We start from the raw sequence: 814 nt of genomic DNA, 5'->3' as shown, positions 1-814 counted from the left end.
GTTCCCGCAGCTTATCCAAAACCATTCTCAGATGGTCCTTGTGCTCTTCCTGATTCTTTGAGTAGATCAAGATGTCGTCTATGAAGACTATAACGAATTCATCCAGGTAGTCTCTGAAAACGTTATTCATCATCTTCATAAAGGCTGCAGGGGCGTTGGTCAATCCGAAGGGCATGACCACAAACTCGTAGTGGCCGTATCTCGATCTGAAGGCTGTCTTACGGACATCCTCTTCAGCAATCGGAATATGATGGTATCCCGAAGCTAAATCAATCTTGGAGAAACAATTAGCACCTTGGAGTTGGTCCAATAACTCGTCAATCCTTGGAAGAGGGTACTTGTTCTTCACTGTGACTCTGTTAATCCCCCTGTAATCAATGCATAGCCTGAAGCTACCATCTTTCTTCTTCACGAACAGAACCGGTGCGCCCCAAGGTGAACTGCTTGGGCGCACAAACCCTTTCTCCATCAGTTCATCTAACTGTTTCTTAAGTTCTGCCATTTCAGCCGGAGCCATCCGGTACGGAGCTTTCGAGATTGGCTTTGTGCCCGGCTCAAGCTCAATCGTGAAAGGATCAGAACGGTCCGGTGGTAATCCTGTCAAGGATTTGAACACGTCATCATACTCCTTTACAATCGAAATCCCTTCCAACTCAGCATCAGGTCCGACTTCCACAGTTGTGATTGAAGCCAGATAAGCCTCACATCCTTTTTCCAGCATTCTTTCTGCTTGAAGTGCTGAAATGATCAGACTCCCATTGGTCGGTCTGGCCCCTTGATAGACAAGCTTTCCATTGCCTATCTCAAACTGAAC

This window comes from Brassica oleracea, chromosome C8 (assembly GCF_000695525.1).
Source record: "Brassica oleracea var. oleracea cultivar TO1000 chromosome C8, BOL, whole genome shotgun sequence".
NCBI classification, from domain to species: Eukaryota; Viridiplantae; Streptophyta; class Magnoliopsida; order Brassicales; family Brassicaceae; genus Brassica; species Brassica oleracea.
Note: the sequence above shows the minus strand (reverse complement) of the source record.